The following is a 22,637-nucleotide window of genomic DNA, read 5'->3' on the forward strand; positions in this document are numbered from 1 at the left end:
ATTGTTGAAATAAGTGAACTTGTGATGAGCACTGGGTGTTGTATGGAAGTACTGAATCACCACTGTTTGTACACCTGAAACTAATATTACACTGTATGTACTAACTGGAATTTAAATAAAAACTTAAAAAAAATAAACTCAGTTGATTGAGTTAATTACTTCACAAACTATCTGTGATCTTTGTAACATGTCCTACCCTTATTTTATATACCTTAAAAATAAAGTTGGGCCACACATATTTATTAATTTTTTCAACTCTAAAATCCTTTTTAAATAATATATACAGATATATTTCAGGGGAGTTTTTTGATTAAAAAATCATTTAAATAGCATAGCAAATAATATGATAAATTTGTTATAAGTATCTTGTGAACTTCCCTACGTTAATCATTAAAGATAGATTGTTGTTTTTCCAAAAAAAAAAAAAAAAGAAAAGAAAGAAAGAAAGAGAAAACATACAAAAATAAGCAAAGGAACCAAATTAATATATGTACACTTATTCTTTCTAGTTGAATTGGACTTTTGTTTAAGTATAGCATATCCTAAAGTATAATTTTGCCTCTGAGGTTTTATTCACACTTATTGAGCAGTAACAATGATATAGTTTCTAATAAGGGATTTGAATGTGGTAGAAGTGTAGCAAAGCAGTTAGTTCTGCCAATTAGATAAATGTTGTGGAAAGTGAATCTTCTACCACCCTGTGGTAGTTTAGAATCATTGCATATTAGCATACTTCATTTAACTCACTCAGCTTAATTGATGCTTTCTTAATGAATATGCATATCAAGCTATGTCTGTGATATATAAAGAAAGCTTACAACAAAACCAGATGTCCTGCACGTTCTTTTTTGGATTAATAAAATGTCATATATAGACAGATTTTTAGGTTCAGAACCAGGTTCAGTAACCCTTTTTTGCTTGTCATTAATAATTTAATCAGTAGGCTCCAGATGCCTTTTATTATACCTTATCATTTTAGAGATCTCTCGGGGAGATTATCACACTAAACCCAATTCATTTCCACACTGAATTATTTGAGAGCATAATCTGTTTTGGAATTTTCCTGAATTTCTCTTATCCTCTGTTATTGTTTTATTTCTGAATCAAGATAAATTGCCTTCTTTATTTTTACCAAAGAAAAATAGAAATATTATTTAAAAGTGATAAGGATTATTGATTAATTTAGGAGAGGCTGCACAGTATTTTTTATATTTAACTTATGTTCTTGTATTACTTTTGCTAAAATGCTAATTGATGGCACAGTGACAACAAGCTATTACGAGTTAATTTACATTTATAAATTATTTGAACATTTACCATAATCAAGTCATCATGCCCACTGTTGTAATATAAATACTATTCAGGAGCTGTTTTGTTTGTTTGAGATCCCAATCTCTAATGATACCAGGACCCAAACAAGTAATTTGAGTGAAATAGGAAAGAAGAGTGAAGGCTCAAATTGTTTGATGCATTCATGTTTTGCCTAAAATAATTACAACATTGCTTAAATTTCATATTTTGCCATACATAGGAGACCTGGGAGCTAACATTGTTTTGTTTGTTTTGTCTTTATCTTATTTGCATACTTTTACTTTTCTCCCCAACTCCTTATTTCCCAACTAGAGCTCTGATGCAAGGCGTGACATCACATCCCCAGAGAATTTATGTACTTAGAATTACCTTTTCCCTAAATTATCCATAATGCCTAAAAGTACAATAAAAAGTACAGCAGAATACAAAATAGACATCTTTCTAGGGTATATATGAGTGCCTAAGATGAGTAGATTCCCTCTGAATCTGGCAACAGATTTGTGTATTGTAAGACACATGTTTTTATTCGTATATTTAGTGCCAGAAAATGGCTGAAATTAGAAGCTATCCTTTTTTTTTCTCATTACAGACTAGATAGGCCTATTTGTTTTATTCTAATCATTGTTTCTATACCAACTATTGATTCTTTCTTGGAAGGAATTGATGAGCTAATAGTATACCAACATAATCCAGAAATTATGTCTTCACTGTTTTTTTTTTGTATCTTTTAATTATTTTAATAATGAGCAAAACAAAATAAACTTTATATATGCACTTGCACAATTCTTTTAACTTTATGACTGATATCATGGGGTGCTTGGAAATTCAACTTTTCCCTTTTCTGAATTTCCTGAGGTCACTTGAGTTCAAGCCTACCTCTAGGAATTTGAGAACACCAGGTTTATGTAAATTTGGAGTATTTGGTCTAATCCCAACCTAATTATGTTGCTAGTTTCTGGAATGCCATTAGATTTAAATATAATCATATGTAAAGGTGGAATTCTTAGGCTAAATAGTTTTCCTCTCCTTACCCCAGGTACATATTAAGATCATTGAACTAAGGGGGAAAAAATTACTCTTTAAAATAACCAATGACAGGGCAGCCCCGGTGACGCAGTGGTTTAGCGCCGCCTGCAGCGGAGGGTGTGATCCTGGAGACCAGAGATCAAGTCCCAGTCGGGCTCCCTGCATGGAGCCTGCTTCTCCCTCAGCCTGTGTCTCTGCCTCTCTCTCTCTCTCTCTCTCTCTCTCATGAATAAATAAATAAAATATTTTAAAAAATAAAATAAAATAACCAATGACAGTATGTGCTACACAAATTGAATTTTGTTAAGGCATGCATTACCAGACTAGTTTCAGACAAAATTGTTTTCTTAGGAGCAAGTGCCGGGAAGTAATACAGGAAAATTTAAAGAAACCATTGTTTTATTTTATTTTGTTTCTCCATCTTATTCTTTTTATTATATTTACTCCTTTAGTTATTATTAGATATATTTTACTTAAAAGAACATTGCCTACATAATACATTTGCATAGTAATTGCATTATAAAAACTTTAAACTCTGAAAAAGTAGTCAATGAAGAAATATCCTTCCTATGTGGCTATTAACCATAGTTACCACATTATAAGTTAGATCTCTAGTCTTGTTCACTCTACTGCAAGTAGAGTAACTGCAAGTTTGTACCATTATGCTAAGTGAAAGAAACCAGGCAGAGAAAGAAAAAAAAAATCTACAGGATTTCACTTAAATGTGGAATCTAAAAAAGTCAAATACATAGAAGCAGAGACAAGTGGGGTTTCCTAGGGACAGAGGTAAAAGAAATGGGAAGATGGCGACCAAAAGGTACAAAATATCCTTTCTAAATTTTTTTCTTTCTAATTGTTTGTGTCTGTTGTGTGGAAATGCAATTGACTTTGTATTTCACTTATATCCACCCACCTTCTAAATTCATCTCTTAGTTCTATAAATTACTGATACATTCCTTGGAGATTTCATATCTTCTACAAATAACATTTCCTATATTAATCCTTATGAATTTATCTTTTCTTTTTTCTGCACAGGCTATGATTTTCAGTGTTTACTGGAAATGGTGATAGTGAGCAAACTTACAACCTTGATTTAGAGAAAAATATTTCCAACAAGTCTGCATTTATTGTGTTGTTTTTCTGTAGGCTTTTATGATGTTCTTCATCAGGTTAAGAAAGGACCCCCTAAGACAACAAGATATTTTTAAATGAATATATTTTAAATTGTATAAAAGCTTTTTCTGCACCTGTAAAATAGATGCTGCTTTAATCAATGTGGTAAGATGCATTTATAGATTTTCTAAGATTAATTTATCTTTCAATTTTGGAATAAATATGTTAGTCTTAGAGCATTCTCTCTTTTTATAATTTTGACTTTGCTAATATTTTGTCTCAGATTTATGTGTGTGTGTGTGTGTGCACGCATGCATGTGTAAAATGTATCTTTCTGCGATCATGTAATACTTATCCCTTTGGGATACTGTATAGTATTCAAACTATCAATATAAGTATTCCTTTATTTTAGAAAAATGTACTTTGATTTTAAATAATCTCTAATATTTATTTTATTTGATTTAAATTTTTGCATCATATTTTTTCCTAATCACTTTGAATGTTTTATTTTTCTATGTCATAGTCTGCTTACATTATGTCAAGTCTATTCTTCTAGTTCCTGACTTCATTTTTCAGAGCTTATTTTCTAATTACTTTGTGACTGACCTATTCTCTATTATTATTTACTTTTCTCTTCATGCCTACTCCTGGCTGTGTCAGTTCAGTTTTCATGAAATCATGTTTTCTTATTGTATTTCCTTTGAATTCTGATTATGTTTCTGTATTTCACAGAATCCATGGAAAACATTTTTTTTGTTGTGTATATTAATTTCAGTTGTCTTACTTTTTGATCTTTTTTTGGGTAATTGTTGACATATGTTAGCATCCTTTCAATATAGAATTTCTTTTGGATTGCCATTATTTTGAATGAGATCAATTCAAATTTATTTTGGGACTATAAGTTTTACTTGTTTGCTATATTATGAGGATAAGAGCCTAGTGCCTGCAACACTAAGAATTATAGGTTTAAATATATTGTTTTGAAAATACTTATCATCATTCAGCCTCCTGTAATATGTTTGTGTGTTTCAGTTCTGAACTAGCAGCAAGAAGGGCCTGAATCCAAGAGGTCTACTTGTTATAGGCCATGGTGACTGAGCACTTATTTCCCTTGAAAAGACAAGGTTAATAGTAGTGGAGCAGACTGACACTCACACTTTTCTTATACTTTGCACATCAGTCTCTTCAAAAACACAACACATCAATTACTATTTTTTGCCAAGCCTTCCTGGACATTTTGTCAAACTACATTTGAAACACTATAAAAAAAAAGTTTTTAAAAAATTACTATTGGTTTGAGCTTTCAAAAAGTACAACTTAGTGTTCCCCGAGGTCTGAACCTAGGAGTGAGCTCTACAAGATCTAATTTATATCTTATGTGTCACTGTTTCTAAATAGACGGAGATTCAGGGTAGTAAGTATTTTTTCATATCTCTGAGCAAGGAGTTTCCTTTTTGCTGCTCTTTGCTATTTGTTTCAAGAACATTTTTTTTAGGACTTAATCATTATATTTCCTCCACTATTTTATTATGACTGGAAAAATAAAATTAGGGAAATGGTATGCTAATCTTACTAGGTTAGAGTTGCTACAATCAGCTTCACTTAGAGATTAGTCAGTCAAGAAGATTTATTGACTCCACACTCTTATGAAGCACTATGCTAAGTGTACAAAAAGTGTTGCTAAGGATATTAAAATCTACTGAAGGAAACCAGAAACATTTTTTTTTTGTGCTGTATGACCCTGAGAAAGTTAATTGATCTTAAAAAGATTGAACTTCTTTGTTTATAATAAAAAGATAATAATTTATACTGGGCTGCTGTTAAAGTGTTTATGATGTAATAAGGCAAAAAGAGCCTTAAAACACTGGCATTGCCCTATGAAAGATAAAAAGCATTTTCTTAATTTATGTATAATAAGTTAACAGATAAAAGAGGTACATGATATGTAGATATTTTTATTTAGCAATGTTTTAGGAGATGTGAAAATTTGATGTCATTCAAATTGTTGACTAATTGGATATATAGTGGATAACACCTGACTGCTTTGATTATGGCAATGACATATAGTTATACTATGTCCCTCTGTTATATACTCACTGACTAATTTCTGATTAATAAAAATCTTCAAAACTATTATTAAATCCAACATTATTTGAGTCTGTAATCTAGAATTATTCCATAACAGTAGAAAACTGATATTAATATTGACCAATTATATTAATAGAAAAATGATATTAATATTGACCAATTATATTAATACTAGATCAATGATTTTTAGTTATTTTTAGTAAAAGACATTTATTTTTCCTCCAATAAAGAATACTATGAAGAGCTAATATGAAGAATATTAAAACATAAGACTGAGATATGTGGTACTTCATATTAAGAACAAAAGGATGAACTGCTGTCCCATTAAGAGATAGACTCACCACTTTCTCAATTTGACCCAAAAATAATCCTTCAAGGATGAGTTCAAGGACTAGAACAGAATCTATACTATTAACAATACTATTAACAATTCTATTCTGTGTTAACAATACATGTTCTAGGATTTATTATATATATTTATTTTTTTAAAGATTTATTTATTTGAGAGAGAGACTCGGGGGAGGGGCAGAGAGAGAGGGAGAGGCAGTCTTAAGCATATTCTGTGCTGAGTGTGGAGCCACACAGGGGGCTCAGTGTCATGACCCAAGGTCATTATTTGAGCTGAAGTCAAGCATTGGACACTTAACTGATGGAGTCACCAAAGGGCCCCATAGGTTTATTATATAGTTTTTAAATTTAATTTTTAAAAATACTTTGAGGTCATTAAAGGAAGTGATATCAAAATAGAGTGTATATGAAAATGAATTTCCTGAAGTTACACAAATTTTTTTTTTCTTAAGATTTTATTTATCTATTTTGAGAGAGAGAGCTCAGGCATGAGCAGGGAAAGGGGCAGAGGCAGAGGGAGACAAAATCTCAAGCAGACTCCATGCTGGGCACAGAGCATGATGTGGGCCTTGATCCCAGGATCCTGAGATCATGACCAGAGCTGAAATTAAGAGGCAGAGGCTTAACCAACTGAGCCACTTAGGCACCCCAAAGTCATGCAGTTTTTATTCTATGCCTGGTAATATTTAAAGTAATAATTCAGTAGAAAAACAGCAACATTGCAAGCCTGGGCCTTATCTGTGATTAAAGTTTTTATGGTACTTGCTTGGTTGTATTAAATAGTCCAGAGTATTTAAAATTAAGTTCCTGAACATTATTACATGATTCCCCCATTAAAAATGTGAATAATTGTGTTAATAACACATTGAACAGTGATTGGGACATATTTGTATAATAGGTCCTTATCAAATGTTTGTTTAATACATGATAAATGGATAATAAGCATTAATGATAATAAAAAAGCTAAAGATTGTTAAGAGGAAATTATAGCATTACTTTAGAGTTAAGAAACATTAACCTATTTTGTATTTGTAACCTAGTGAGAAAACAATGTATGATGACAATGAGATTCTTAGTGTCTACACTGCCTGATGTGGTGTTTGCTAATACTACATTGCCTAACAGGAAAGGCCAGGAGCTGTGTGGAATTTTCAATTAGCATTCAATTTAATATAGAATTTAACATATACAGATTAATGGCTCAACAAATTCCTGTATCCTACATTGACTTCTGAGCAGTTTTCCTCAAAGTCAGGAGAGGAGAGTGTCCCCACCTACCACTGAGATTCTGGAGTGTAATTATATTTCCAGCATTGAAGGAAGACTTATTATGACATAACTGTTCAAGGTCAGCATTTTTAGATGCTTAAAGAACCCAAGCAATTGTTGAGTGGTAAATTGAAAGGGTATTGAACACAGAGGATGGATTAAATTATTTTAGTAAGTCTTGAAGCATAGTATAAGATAATTTGAAACACTAAGAGAAATAGAAAAATAGTTGGTTTAAAATTATTTTTAATTTTAGTATAGATGCACAATGTTACACTAGTTTCAGATACATAACATAGTGATTCAGCATCTCTATACATTATGCATACATAGCATAGTGCTATGCTCACCCTAAGTGTAACTGCCATCTGTCATCATACAATGCTATTAACAATACTACTGACTAGATTCCCTGTGCTATGCCTTTTATACTTTTATAACATATTTATTCCATAAATGGAAGCCTGTACCCTTCCCTCCACTTCACCCATTTTGCCCATTCTCTGACTTTGTTCCCTCTGGCAACCAGCAATTTGTTTTCTATACTTATAGGTCTGATTCTGCTTTTTGTTTGTACATTTGTTTCATTTTTCAGATTCCACATATGAGTGAAATCATATAATATTTGTCTTCCTTATTGTGACTTATTTCATTTAGCTTAATACCCTCTAGGTTCATCTGTGTTGTTGCAAATGACAATATCTCATCCTTTTTATGGCTGCCTACTATTCCTTTTTATGTGCACATATGCATATATAAATATGTATGTATGCATCACATCTTTATCCATTCATCTATGAACACTTAGGTTGCTTGCATATCTTAGCTATTATAAATAATGCTTCAATAAACATAGGGGTACATATAACTTTTTTAATTAGCATTTGCTTACTTCGCGTAAATACTTAGTAGTGGAATTATTGGATCATATGGTATTTTTATTTTTTTTTAAAACAATAGTTGATATTAATAATGGCTTGTGCTCAGATATAAGATCCCTTCAGTAAATTCAGGTAAAAAGTAAAGCAAGAATCTATTTCACAATTATCTTGTTATTTTTTTGACTGTATAAGGTGTCACATGTTTTCACAGTTTCTTTTAAGTTGGACTCTTTCCTGCACAATTACACAATATTTTTTTTCAATAAAAGTGATGATACTAATCAAGAATTGGAATAAAGAAGAGTGGTGTTCAATATTGAGTATCTACCTTTTCTTCTTTGCATTTATTAGCTTATTTAATCCTTACTCTAGCTCTGAAGAAATTGGGACTTTATCATACACAATTTCAAGATATTTCAGAAATTTTAGGAAACTAGCTTAAAGGCACAAAGCTCTAGTCCCTGGCAGGACTCTGGTCTTTTTTTTTTTTTTTTTTTTTTTTTTCATGGTAAAGACTGCTTTATTGGTGGCAGTTAGTATAAGTAAATAAATATTGAATTTATCAATTACTCATCCATAGAGAGCTGAGTGAAACTGAACAAACTGCCTGCTGAGATGAACTGAAGTCAATTCTACTTCTTGGGAAAAGAAGCCACAGCTAGCTGATACATGGCATATGCTGTTCCACCAATTGTAAGCATCATAGTGGCTCTATATAGGAGGGCATCAGCTACTCCACCCTTTAGAGGCACTGGAATTCCATTATCCTCCTGAAATAGCTTTGTTTCTCTGGAACTTTAGTTTCAAACTGCCTGCATGAAGCAGTACTTATGGTCCTCTGGGCAATCTGGCAAAGAGCCAGCAGATTCCACAGTATCTTGGCTCAGTTACTACCCACCAACTGCAACAGGACTCTGGTCTTTAAAGCCAATGTTGTCACTTGCAAGATAATAGCTGTTCTGTGTTATTTTATTTTAAAAATAAGTGTGTACATAAAATACACTACATGAATAGTATATAATATATCCACACTGGACATTTGATGATGATGAGTGATGTTGAGCTTATTTTCATGTGTCTTTGGCCACCTGTATGTCTTTGGAGAAATGTCTGTTCATGTATTCTGCTCATTTTTAAATTTGATTATTGGTGTTTTTTTGGTGTTGAGTTCTATAAGTTCTTTATATATTTTGGTAGCAACCCTTTAGTGAATATGTCATTTGCATATATCCTCTCTTATTCAGTAGAATGTATTTTAGTTTTGTCGATTGTTTCCTTCACTATGCAGAAGCTTTTTATTTTGATGTAGTTCAATAGTTTATTTTTACTTTTGTTTACTTTGCCTCAGGAGACATATCAGGAAAAACGTTGCTTCAGCTGATGTTGGAGAAATTACTGCCTGTGCTCTTTTCTAGGATTTCCTATGATTTCTGCTATGATATTTAGATCTTTAATTTGTTTTGAGTTAATCTTTGTGTATGCTCCAAGAAAGTGGTCTAATTTCATTCTTTTGCATATATCTGTCCAGTTTTCCCAACACAACTTGTTTAAGAGACTTTTTCCAATTGCATATTCTTGCCTCCTTCATTGAAGATTGACCATATAATGATGGATTCATTTCTGGACTCTCTATTCTGTGCTGTTGATCTATGTGTCTATTTCTGTGCCACTACCATACTGTTTTGATTACTACAGTTTTGTAGTATATCTTAAAATCTATGATTGTGATACCTTCAGTATTACTCTTTGTCAAGAATGCCTTGGCTATTCAGGAGCTTTTTTGGTTCCATAGAAATGTTAGTATTATTTATTCTAGTTCTGTGAAAACTGTTCTTAGTATTTCAATAGGGATTACATTAATTATGTAGATTGTTTTGTATAATATGGACATTTTAATAATATTTGTTCTTTTAATCCATGAAATGGAACATCTTTCCATTTGTTTGTGTTGTCTTCAATTAGATTGTTTTGTATAATATGGACATTTTAATAATATTTCTTCTTTTAATCCATGAAATGGAACATCTTTCCATTTGTTTGTGTTGTCTTCAATTTCTTTTATCAGTGCTTTAAAGCTTTCAGAGTACAGGTCTTTCACCTCTTTTGTTAAGTTTATTCCTAGTTACCTTATTATTTTTGGTGCAATTGTAAAATGGGATTGTTTTCTTATTTTCTCCTTCTACTACTATTATTAGTGTGTAGAAATGCAGTGGATTTCTGTACATTGATTCTGTACATTGTACAGAATGTACATTCTGTACATTGATTTTGTGTGCTGCCACCTTACTGAATTCACTAACTAGTTTTAGTAGTTTTTTGGTACAGTCTTTCAGCTCTTCTCTGTAAAAAGTGAGTTTTACTTCTTCCTCACCAGTTTGAATGTCTTTTATTACGTTTTCTTGCCTGAGTGCTGTGGCTAGGTGTTCTAGTTCTATGTTGAATAGAAGTGGTGAGAGTGGACATCCTTGTCTTGTTACTGATCTTAGAAGAAAAGCTCTCAAATTTTTCACCATTGAGTATGTTGTTAGATATAGGTTTTTTTATATATGGCCTTTATTATATGGAGGTATGTTCTTTCTAAATATAATTTGTTGAGGACTTTTATCATGAATAGATGTATTTTGTCAAATGCTTTATCTGCATCTATTGAATGATTATGTGGTTTTTATCTTTTCTTTTGTTGATGTGTGCTTTATCATACTGATTGATTTGTGAATATTGAATTATCCATGCATCCTAGGAATAAATCACATTTGATCGTAGTGAATAATATTTTTAATTTATTATTGGATTTGGCTTGCTAATACTTTGTTGAGGATTTTAGCATCTATGTTCATCAGAGCTATTGGCCTCTAGTGTTCTTTTTTTGTCGTGTCTCTACCTGAGTTTGGTAACTGGCCTTGTAGAATGAATTTGGGAGCTTTCCTTCCTCTTCTATTTTTTGGAAGAGTTTGAGAAGTATAGGTATTTTTTTAAATTATTTTTTATTTATTTATGATGGTCAGAGAGAGAGAGAGAGAGAGAGAGAGAGAGGCAGAGACACAGGTAGAGGGAGAAGCAGGCTCCATGCACCAGGAGCCCGATGTGGGATTCGATCCCGAGGCTCCAGGATCGCGCCCTGGGCCAAAGGCAGGCGCCAAACCACTGCGCCACCCAGGGATCCCGAGAAGTATAGGTATTAACTTTTCTTTAAATGTTTGGTATAGGGCAGCCCTGGTGACTCAGAGGTTTAGCGCCACCTTCAGCCCAGGGCATGATCCTGGAGTCTCGGGATTGAGTCCCACGTCAGGCTCCCTGCATGGAGTCTGTTTCTCCCTCTGCCTATGTCTCTGCCTCTCTCTCTCTCTCTCTCTCTCTCTCTGTATCTCTCATGAATGAATAAATAAAATCTTTAAAAAAAATAAAATAAATGGTATAATCCTTCTAGTATTTTCTAATGCTAAGTTTAACTGGTAACAGGAGGGGAAATAAAGGAACAGACTACCAAAATAATATATCACTTCATCAATAAATTATTTATGCCTAGGTTTAATAATGTTACATGCTTATAAGTATGTATTTAGGAAGTTATGGCTAAATTAGATAATACCAAATCCTTTGAATATTCTCCAATTTAAGTAATAGACCAAGATTTATAATGAGAGAAGACATAAAATATAATTGAATACATATCTACAGATCTCTGTAGTCAATTTTGTGTAAACTTCATAGACATTTTTCTTTGACACTTGACACTGTGGACATAAATCAGCTATTTTAAGACTTTACTTAAACATCTATTATATAAGAATCCTGATCAAGAAACTGAACAAACTGAAGAAATAAAATTATCTGATATTATTTTCACTGTCCAACTATGAAGAAATAAAACAATTAATAGAAATCTAAGTCTCAAGTACTTAGTCAATTGTTTTACTAAATTTGTTTTTAAAGGTTTTCTTATTTATTCATGAGAGACACAGAAAGAGAAAGAGGCAGAGGCATAGGCAGAGGAAGCAGGCTCCATGCAGGGAGCCTGATTGGGACTCCATCCTGAGACTGCAGGATCATGTCCCGGGCTAAAGGCAGGCACCAAACCACAGAACCACCCAGGCATCTCTTTACTAAAATTTTAAAATTGAAATGGAGTAATCTATAAGAATATCAGAAAAAAATTATATAAATTTCCAGGTAACTAGAGTGAAACAAAATTATTGTTTAGCTATATCAGTAATTTAAATATATGTTTTATCTGAGAAAATGTTCATATCTGGATCAAAATCTCTTCCTTTTAACTAGGAATAAAATTCTTGCAACCAATACACAGTGATTGGAAGTATGGTGGTCTCAAATTATATAAATAAATAATATATAAAAGTTCTTTATTATAATGGAATCTAAGAAAAAATAGATGACATCAGATAAAAGCTTTTTTAGATAAAATACACAATGAATACTTGTGTATATTTCTGATAACTTATCACTTTGAAATTAAAATACAACATGAAGATATGAGGGGAAGGGAACCTCTTCTAACATTTCCTATAAAAAACTAAATAGTGTTAAGATAAAATAAGTAGGGAAGCCCCAGTGGCTCAGCGGTTTAGTGCTGCCTTCGGTCCAGGGCATGATCCTGGAGACCCGGGATCGAGTCCCATGTTGGGCTCCCTGCATGGAGCCTGCTTCTCCCTCTGTCTCTGTTTCTGCCTCTCTCACTATTGTTTCTCTCATGAATAAATAAATAAAATCTTCAAAAAAAAAAAGATAAAATAAGTAGCTTAATATATTAGCTAGCTTTATTCAAAGCCAAACACTATAATGGAAGTAAAGTATATTATCATTAAATAGTTGGGTGATAATTTGAAATCCAGACCATATCTATATTTTCTATCATTACAATCCTCTTCACCTACTAGAGTGATTCATGGTAGGTGATCAATATGTTAAAAAATGAATAAAGAATATGTGATATTGTCACACATGGTTTAAAATAGAGAGAGCACTTATTTGACATTGCCGATCTAAAGAATGTTTTCATAAGAATAGTAAGTATTTAATAATTACTTGTATTTATATTATTTACTTCTATTTAATAAATATTTGATACTAATGTGTGAGTAGTGGGGATCTGTATTTTTTATAACTTACATTTGGACTTATCTATAATTGGAATCTAAAATACATTTGTATAATAGAACGAAAAATGTTCTGCCAACAACATATTATTTAAACAAAATTGCTGTCTTAAAAATCAGACCTGTAAATTTTTTTTATTATTTAAATTCAATTAGTTAACATATAGTAGTGGTATGGGTTTCAGGAGTAGAATTTAGTGATTCATCACTTACATATAAACACCCAGTGCTCATCACAGTAAGTGCCCTCTGTAATGTTCATCACTCATTTAGCCCATCCCTCAACTACCTCCCCTCTAGCAACCCTGTTCTCTATATTTAAGAGTCTTTTATGTCTTGCCTCCCTCTCTGTTTTTATCTTATTTTATTTTTCCTTCCCTTTCCCTGTGTTCATCTGTTTTGTTTCTTAAATTCCATATAGATTTCAGTCATATGATATGTGTTATTATGGAAATCAGCATCTTTCTCCAATTTTAACTTCTCAGAATGCATTTTGTCCCCAACTATCCAGGGTTATTTGATTGATAGCATTTTAGTAATGGACTATTCTACCTGCCTTATACCCAAACCCTACTCCAAGGTCATGATGCCTTCTTTCTCACTCTCCTTGGGTGAAGACTTATCAGTTTATTTTTTTTAAATTGTATCTATTAATTCATGAGAGACACACAGAGAGAGGCAGAGACATAGGCAATGGGAGATGCAGGCTTCCCTCAGGGAGCCTGCTGCAGGACTCCATTTCAGGACACCAGAATCACAACCCTAGCCAGAGGCAGATGCTCAATCACTGAGTCACCCAGGCACCCTTAGCTATTTTTTTCTTTATTTTAATTTAAATTCCAGTTTGTTAACATACAATATAAAATTAGTTTCAAGTGTACAATATAGTGATTCAACACTTTCATACAACACTCCAGTGTTCATCACATGAACACTCCTTGAATCTCCAACACCTATTTAAGATAGTTTTACTTCACAAAGTTGTACTATATATATATATGTGTGTGTGTGTGTGTGTATATGATATGTACATATATATATGTGTTCTATGTATGTCATATATATCATATATGTTCTATCAGTTGTATTACATATGATAGATTCATATTTATCATCTACATTCTATCATAAATGATATGTATATATGTATAAACACACACACATATATATATATGAAGCTCTAGGAATGATTTGTTTTCCTGATGCCCAGCCACTGGAGTGAGTGATGTACTAGTGTAAAGTCAGCCATTGCTATCATAAGTTGTCTTTCAGAAAGGATGACAATCACAAAACACATCCTTTATAAAGATAATAACAGTTGTATTGAAATTGGATGCAGAATAGAAATTGAGAGAATGTTATTATAACAGTTGAAAATTTGGCACAATATTTTATAGTTGCTTCTAAGACAATAAGTCAATAAAGGCTAAATCTCCATACCACTTAGAAAAAAATATATATATAGAAAAAATATATATAATATAGAAAAATATATAGAGAAAAATATATATGTATACATATATATACAAACATGGTGGTAATTATATTACAATTTATATTTTATGAAAAATAAACTTGAATGTAAAACATAACCTCATCAAATAATTGATCTTCCTTTCAAGCCCCCACTAGTAATAGCTTTGCAATTTTGTGGTAGCGAATTACAGAAAATAGCTTACTTCTCTGGTTTCATAAAAGATTATCAATTAACTATGAAACATATAGTTTATTTTCTAATAAATTCTCTAGTTAAACTCCTTATTTAGATAGCTAATTATATTCAACATTGTGTAAAAGTTTTCCTATTAATGATCTTTCCAAATAGTTTGATATGAGAAATAAAGAATATGTCTGCAATTAGAGATGTCATTAAGATATTAATTTTCTTTCTTTAGTAAGTTTTGAAAATCAGAAAATAGAGGAAGAATTATCATTAAAAATTTCTTAATGCAGTAAGTCAATTAAAACTTGGGGAATATTTTTCCTTATATATTATAATAAAATTAAATTCTTCCTAAATTTATGGCTGTTAATGTCAATGGTTATAATTACTTAAAATGCATGACAATAGAATTATTTTATATTGTTTCATCATTAAAGGTTATATGTCAAAAACCTGGATTTGGGTCCCATCTATTAGAACCTTACATTTCCTTTTGTAGAATCTGTAAATGGATTTGTGTCTCACTTATGCCTGCATAAATTTACTCATTTACTATCACACTGGAATGCCATGCAGGAATAACCTATCTGGTTCCTGTTTTGAAAAACTGAAACAATAAACCTTCATTTTTATAGTACTTTAAAGATCACAAGATGGTTTCACATACTTTATGTTTTTATTGTCACAAATGCTCTGGAAATCTTTATTGCTAAATCTTCTTTACAGATAAGGAAATAGAAACCAAAAGGTAATTTAATGTCATATTCCTCATAAGGTTAAAATTTTTTAAAAGCAATGAGTTAAACCAGTCCATCTGATTTTTAATCTATTAATTTTGGCTCTACTAATGTTTATTTTTCTAATACTAACAGCTGCAGAAGTGAAGATTTCACTGTCTCTTTTTCTGCATTTTTTCCCCTAAAGTGATATCCATTCAAATATGATCTTAATCATTCCCCATCTGCTTTGTTCAGCACCCTACAGTGTAAACAGCTTACCATCACTGGTTACTGGTGGATATCAAGCATCCAAAAATATATTTTTAAATTCATGAATCAAATCTTAAGAATAATCTTAAATTATTAATATTCTTAATACTCTTAAGAAGAATCTTGGTTCTTCAGCTGCTACCATGTTCAGGAGCCAGCTGGGTTTTGTGGGGCATGTGAAGAAAGGATTAGAGCCTTTCTTAGCAGGATTAAAGCCAGTGAATGAAAGTTGGTCTTGTAATGTTTTTTTAAGATTGTAATTAGTAATTTAACCCAAAAATAACTCACTTGTAGTGATGAATATGTCACTAAGTCTGGTCCACCTTGTACATGCACAATGATAACTAAATCACGAGGACTATTGCATAACTACAATTTTAAGAAACCTTGGTGTCAGACACATGTTATTGTTAAGTACTATGTTAAAACGTGAAATAAAATAATGTATGTCATAGAACTGATAAAATGTGATACTATTCTTGTAGATATTTTTTGTAAGTATTTTCTAGTATAGTAATGCTGGTGTTAAAATATTCCAGTAATCCTACTCCAGTACTCATTTAGCCTCTCCTTAAAAGTTTTATATGTGATCTCACCATGTTGTCTACCTGCCTGGTTTCCTAGGATCTAAGATCCTGGTTTTAAGGGTAAAATGTGATTCAGCAAAAGCCTCCAAAGACATTTTTCTAGTGTTATGGTGGCATCTAGTCAGATTTATAAGGGTCTCTGTTATAAGTTGGCAAATATTTTGAATATCACATCTGTATTGTAATCACCAATTTGTAAGCCTTTAAAGCTCGATCATACATATATATTCACAGTATACAAAGAGTTCCTAAAATCAATAACAAAATTACAAATAACAGCAAAATATGGAGAAAGGATAGATCTTTATGAAGGAAGATATAGAAATGGCCTTTATGTGCATGGAAAAGGACTCCACTAATTAAATTGTAGACAAACAATTTGAATTACAATGAGTTACCACAATGCAAACACACTAGAAATTCTAAAGTTAAAAATACTGAAACTTTAAATGTTGTTAACTATTCAGAGCATGTGACCAAACCACTTTGTAAAACAGTTTGACAATCTTGTGTAGAAGCATATATACATTTACCATATAATCTAGCAATTCACTTCTGAGTTTTTACACAGGAGTAATGAAAATATATGTCCACACAAATATTTGTATACAAATGTTTTTAGTGGCTTTATTCATAATACTGGAATTGAAGTAGCATCCACTAGCTGAATGAATAAACACTTCATGGAATGTATTTTATAATGGAATATCACTTGGCACTAAATGAAACAAACATCTGATACACAAAAAGCATAGGTATATCTCAAAAATTTGCTGAGAGACAGATCCAGACATAACAGAAATCATACGTTTTTATTTATATGACTCTGGAATAGCAAAATATATGTAATTTTGATTCTAAACTAATCTCTGCTGCTATATAATCTATGCTGATTGGGGACTGCCATGAGGTTTGACTTAGGATGGACTTCGGGGAACTTACGTGGGTGACTGTAATGTCTATGTCTTGATAGATGTAAGGAGTACATACGTTTATATCTATCAAAATGTATCTACTGGGGCAGCCCCAGTGGCGCAGCGGTTTAGTGCCGCCTGCAGCCCAGGGTGTGATCCTGGAGACCCTGGATCGAGTCCCACGTCGGGCTCTCTGTATGGAGCCTGCTTCTCCTTCTGCCTGTGTCTCTGCCTCTCATTCTCTCTGTGTCTCTATGAATAAATAAATAAAAAATCTTTAAAAAAATGTATCTACTGGAACACTTAAGATCTGTACAGCATGGAAATTATGCCTCTATTAAAAAACTAGAAGACAAACGATAAATAAAATATCCTAGGCTCTAATTATATATACTAAAGAATTTATTAATGTCATGTATATGGCCATTTTAGTTATTTTTTTCTATTGATATCACACAGTACCTCCATATAGAACAAATTTGATATGTATGTATAACTAACATATAAAACTATTTATTATTTTGTTAGTAATTTCATAAATCTGAAACCCTTACAGCATTATAAATAATGGTAAATACTTTGGAAACTTACCATTAAATTAATGATCATATGATTTAAATTCTGGAAAGTAGATAATCCTGTAGTGTCTATACATTTTCATATTTGTTTAATTTTTATTTGCTTATTACTTTCTGAAAATGAACTATAAAGTCATTGCTGTAAAGATTGTAAATCTACATGCATTAGGAATCTGGTCATATATTATTTTTTCCCTTGTGTGTGAAAAGTAATATTCAAAAAAGTCATATAAAGTTTCTGTCATTTTAAGTTGTTCAAAAGATGATTACTTTCAAACAGCTTTTTACAACCCCCCTTTTTATTTACTTAACAGAAAGCTAGCTTATTTTCATCTTCAAAAAGTAGTAAATTTTACTTTTAAATTAAAATATTTTTGTGCTTAATCATGAAATTAAACTTAAAAAAAAAAAAACAGAACCTGGAAAATTTTTAAATAGCCTCAGGTTCTGAGACAGTCCATGGCTAGTCAGTTACTTACTGTCTGTTTTATTGGAGATAGAGTAACCAGAGAAAAAAGTAAGGATTAAGAGGAACAAGTTAATGGAATTTGTGGAATACTTTTGTGGTTAAATAGAACATATAACATCAAGGATTATTAATAATAATTTCAAAACATCTGAATTCCCATGGATTATTTTTGTAATAATCTTCTAGTTTGTTTGTTGGAAGAATCTTTTCTGGTAAATTCAACCTGAGTTTGTGTAAAATTGTATAAACATTGGTTAATGGTGAACATACTAACCAATGCCTAAGTTTTGTTGGTGTTACAGAAAGTATGACATTGGAAACTTGTGCTTTGAAGGAGATGGGGATATTCTTTCTATTTTAGCTGTTTTCTATTCTTGTATTATATTTTCAATTTAGGTAGCACTCTTGATTCAATGGATTGTGTTGTGTGATTTGAAATAAAATTGTTTTAATAGTTTCCTAAATGTTGAAGTTCATACCTTATTTTTTCAAATTTCACAAGTTCAATTTCAATTAAAAATTTGTCAAAGATTTTGCTGCTTCTTGAAATAATTTAAAACATATTAGTATTTTGATAGATTTCATCGGTTAGTATTTTCATGCAGAAAAAAACATCACGGCGAACATAAAGACTATAACACTTGATGATGTTATTCTTTATAAAGGGAAAGTTTTCCCCTTGCTTTTAAGTATCACTACTGAATAGTGTTTCTCCACAAATATTACTAATCACCTCAAGCGATTAACAACAACAATGACAAAAATACCATGAACTTTGAGCAAACCACCAGTGAAAATTGAAAAAGGACTAAAAACTTTAAGTGTTTGTGGAACATCAGACTTTTAATGAGCCAACACAGGAAGCTCTTTCCTGGCCAATGAATAATAACACTTGTTTTAACAAACCTATCCAGTTGTATAAATTGATTATTTCCTATCCTGAGTGGAAGCTTTCCATTCCCAAGAGTTTATAATAGTACAAACTCTCATGCCTTTCTAGAACATACTCACCTCCTGCCCTGCATTTTCTCTTTCATGATGAAGTGTACTGAATTTTCATTGTCATTTTACTGGTTTGTCTTCCCTTTCTTGGCGAGTAAATTGAGTCAGTGTGACCCTGCTTCAACCCCACATTCTTTGTTTTATCTTTCACAACATTTTTTTTTTCTAACCCCTTCTTGACTCTTGGATACTCCCATCATTTTTGCTTGTAATTGCTTACATTATCAAAACATTTAATAATATCTCCCCACTTATTTTTTTAGTTTTTGTAATCTCTAGACATCCTCTAATTGTACTGTGACTCTTTTCTCACTATTCCACTATCTATTGCTATAAATCAAGTCCAAGATTTAATGGATTAAAATAATTATTATTATCTCATAATTATTTGGGTTGACTGGATTCAACAGAACAGTTCTTCCTTAGAATCTCTCATGTAGTTATAAGCAGATGTCGGCTGAGGCTCCAGTGATTGGAATGGCCAAGATAGCTGATTCACAAGATTGGCAGTTGATGCCAGCTGCTGGATGGGGCTCATCCAGGGCTATTGACTGGAGCACCTGCATCTGGCTGCTTGATGTGACTTGTGCTTCTAACAGCACAGCTGCTGGCTTCTAAGGAGGAGTATGCAAAAGTGAAATGTTCTGAGAGGCAGAAAGCTGAAGCTACTAGCCCACAAAAAGACATCTCCAGGTCTGGCATAGTATCACTTTCACCATATACCATTTGTCAAAGCAGACACACAGCCAGCTTGAATTCAAGAGGATGCAAAAATAAACTCCATATATTGATAAGATGTCACAAATTCACACTGAAGAAGAGCACAGTTAGGGAGGTAAGGTGTTATGTTGGACCTTGCCACACTAACTTTTAATTTTTCCAGCTAGTAACACAGAGCAAGAGAGAGGACAGGAGAGTGAAGAAGAGAAGAGGGGAGAGAAGAGGGAAGAAAAGGAAAGAGTCACTAAAATAGAGAAGAAACAGTCATTTGGTACTGTACATTTTTGTTTAATGCATCACTATTTTATACCATGGAAATGTTCATCAACACAACTATGTATTCCTGAAGATGGATTTCTGTCCATGGAAATGTTCATCAACACAACTATGTATTCCTGAAGATGGGATTTCTGTGATCATGGCAAATATTTGTTTCCTTATGTGCCTGTAATGTTCTTACGCTATAAGACAGCATCCAGAGTGCTTTACAGACAATAGTCACACATTCACAAACTTCACAATTTCAAGCTTATTTAATTTCAAATATCATTCTCAGAAAGAACACTTGTTTACAGCCACTAAGTCTCTGATTCTGTAATCTCTGATTCTATCTTGGGAACTAATATTTTCTACGACATTAGCCTCAAAAGGCTGACTATGCACATAGGCTTATCTAGTTTCTTTGGGTGGTCAGTTATGGATCAACTGTCCATGAAATTGTCCTGCCCTTTTGAAATCAGGCTGTATTTTCAGATCATGATACCATTTTGGGAATAATTTGTTCTGTGTATCATCTGTACATGTTCATGCTGACAGAGCATGCCAAACAATATTATCTAGATAGTGAATTTCAATATGAGACTTCTTAATGTTGGTTATTTGGGGGTTTTTGCTTGGTTTTTGTTTTGTTTATGTTTTTGTTTTTTTTGGTATCCATCTCACAGCAAGAGCATGTGTGGCTGGATTCCAGAAACCATGGTATATTTAATTTGTAGACAGAAAATTGTTAAATCTTTCTGTTTCTTAAGAGGTAGGTGGGTTTTCTGCAGAGGACTAAAATATTCAGTGCCTGAAGTATTCCTTTATAGTTTGAAAAGCTGTTTAATCTTCAAGTAGCTGTTGCACTGACAGGCTGAGGTAGTGTGCCACAGTTATTATTATTTTGTTCTGAAATGTGGCATGTCTCCTGTTACCAAAGCTTGTGGATGCAAGCAGCAGAAAGCTCTTGCTATGAATGAGCCAAGTTTTACCTGTTGGAACACTAAGAAAATGATGGGTCTTGTGTTTTTTGATCTTTGCTGTAATGGATAAGGCACTATGCAAAGTGGCATCAGACACTTACTTTTTCTCTAATTAACCTTGTTAGTTTTGAATTAGCCTGCCTTCCTGTTTTGTTTTGTTTTGTTTTTACCACATATTCATATATAAAAATTGAGGAAAATGCAATTTACACTGGGTTCAAATCTTGTCATGTTAAACTTGAACACACATTTAGGAAGAGGTAAATTTGTGCAAATGATTTTAAGATAGAATATTGCTAACCTTGTTTATTCAATGATTAACTTTGGGATCAATAAAACTTAAAACCATACCATCTCATTTTAATGAATATAATATTTTGAAGTTATTAAAAATATACTGTTCTTAAGTCTCTATCTCTTTGCTTCACTTCTGTTGATTCCTATTCTGTCATGCATAATATTTGCTTACATTCAAAATTATTACTTATGCTAAATCCCATTACATTTTCTATCTAGTTTTGTGCAAAGTTTACATGATAATAGTCTTGACATAATGTGAAAATAAACAGTAGTTGGAAAATAAGAGGGTACATTTTTCAGCAGTTTTTTTTTTTTTTTTGCTTTATACTTTCTTTGAATCTGAAACCAAGACAATGCATTAATGATTCTTCTTTCTTGCTCTAAATTTTACACATTTAATCTAACTTTTATATTTTATCTCAACCCATTCTGGCCTGCCTCCATTCTTGCTACTAATGTTTTAAGCAGTCTAATAATCAGTATGCTAGATACATAATATTCAAATATATTTGGCAATTTGTATTTTGAGAGAGTATTTCTGACCATAGGAATTTTTTGATAACAAGGGCTGTTATTTATATTTTATATTCTCAAGCTATTACAGAGAGTCTAACTTATAAGCAGTGTATAGTAACTTTGGAGAGATCATTTAAAATGAATAAATACTTTTAAAAGTAAATACTTTTAAAAGACTTGTGATGAATGCTATTATGAACTTATAAAGGCATGCTTCAGTTGTAACATAGAAAATAATATAAAGCCTATTCAAATTTGTATTACACTCCTCAAGCTTCAAACAGTAGTATCCCCTTTTTAAAGTAGTATCCCCTTTATACTTTTTAAAATTGTTTTTCATTATGTAAGTAGGGTTAAAATTTTGTCCCATATTTCTTAAATAACAAGTAATAAGCTGATATAAGCATTTATCTTGTACATATGCCAATGAAACTCTTTCCCCCATACTTGTAGCCCAGGAAAATTCAAAGAGAATGAACCCATTTTACCACTTTTTAAATCTTCTCAG

At 32.0% G+C, this 22,637-nt stretch overlaps 1 long non-coding RNA gene and 1 pseudogene across 2 annotated transcripts in view; one reads left to right on the forward strand and one right to left on the reverse strand.

Annotated features, from left to right (window-relative positions):
* The window catches only part of LOC140608045 (uncharacterized), a 314,230-nt gene that overhangs the window by 152,407 nt on the left and 139,186 nt on the right, over positions 1-22,637 (forward strand). The window lies entirely within an intron of this gene.
* On the reverse strand, positions 8,644-19,552 carry LOC140607738 (cytochrome c oxidase subunit 7A2, mitochondrial pseudogene; annotated as a pseudogene).

This window comes from Canis lupus, chromosome 17, assembly GCF_048164855.1.
Source record: "Canis lupus baileyi chromosome 17, mCanLup2.hap1, whole genome shotgun sequence".
In the NCBI taxonomy this organism is placed as follows: Eukaryota; Metazoa; Chordata; class Mammalia; order Carnivora; family Canidae; genus Canis; species Canis lupus.